This window comes from Meleagris gallopavo, chromosome 1, assembly GCF_000146605.3.
Source record: "Meleagris gallopavo isolate NT-WF06-2002-E0010 breed Aviagen turkey brand Nicholas breeding stock chromosome 1, Turkey_5.1, whole genome shotgun sequence".
In the NCBI taxonomy this organism is placed as follows: Eukaryota; Metazoa; Chordata; class Aves; order Galliformes; family Phasianidae; genus Meleagris; species Meleagris gallopavo.
In genome coordinates this window covers 147,011,545-147,012,865 of record NC_015011.2, presented here as the reverse complement: position 1 = coordinate 147,012,865, position 1,321 = coordinate 147,011,545, and positions in this window count along the sequence as shown.

The following is a 1,321-nucleotide window of genomic DNA, read 5'->3' as shown; positions in this document are numbered from 1 at the left end:
AAAAAAAAAAAAAAAGACATCTACATTATTGAACATTCAACTATAATTTCAGTACTTTGACTTACTTTCAATTCCTGAAATTGAAATTGCATTCATTTCCCTCCAATAATTAGTAGTCTTAAAAAAGAATATGCATAAAAATGTAATCTTAATATTGGTAGTGTACTGGATCTACAGGTCTATCTGAATTTATGAGTACAACTCTGATGTATTTCAGTATTAGTGGAAAAGAAAGTAGAAGAATATGTATTGCATATACTAATTATGCATATGTTATTCTGTCAGAGATGTTTTGAAAGTGAGTGAATTTGTATGTTGATTTCTGTTGATGATCTAACTACATCTAACTTTTAATTGTTCTAATTTTTCAGTAGCAAATTATTTTATCTAAAGGTAGGTTGGCCTTACAGTGTATGTTCTTACACATTTAGTGAATATAAATCGCTTGATAATACTGTTATGTTACTTTGCTCACTTTTCTGAAGAATATTACAACTTCAAAACTCAAATTTAACTGGAAGAGATGAATATGCAACTTTGACTGTTCACTAACCTTTGTCAAAATGCACACTTTTACTCTTTCTTGGCTTGGCTTCATGTGAAAAAAAATCCCATGAGGACCTGTTTTCAAGTTTTTTTAAAAATATACTCTGATTCAAATTATCTAACAAATCTATTTACCTGTCTTTTTTATTTTTATTTTTTATTTTTATTTTTATTTTTATTTTTATTTTTTTATTTTTTATTTTTTCTAAACTGGAATAAACTCATTCAAATATTCAAATTTAATATATTTTGGACAACCTTGTCATGTACTGCATAACTCACAAGAAAAATCTCTGTCTCATCTGTTAGATTTCATTCTTAAGAGTCATGGATTTCATTATATTAGCTTTTGCCATTTCACTTAATTTGTAACTGTACAATTTTACACTAAGCACTACCGATTTCCCATTCCCAGCATACTCTGGAGTGTCATATTTATAAGAATATCTACTGCTATTCCATGAGTACTTTCTGTGATACTCTGAATTAAACAGGTCATTTGTCTTTGTTAGTGGTGGAAGACACATATTCTACTGATTCCACATACTCTTAATCTTTCCTTTAATCAGGAAAAAAAATCTTACTAATGATTTTAAGCATTGGCATTCATGATCATAGGGTTTCAGTTAAGTCAGTTCCTGTATTAGAATCCATGTGTTTTGAATACCAAGTATAGTCTTGTGGCATCTTTAACCTTAATGAAGGGTACAGTTGAAAAGTGATGCTATTTTCTCATCACGTAATGCTTTATTTTAACAAAATAAAGGCACAAATC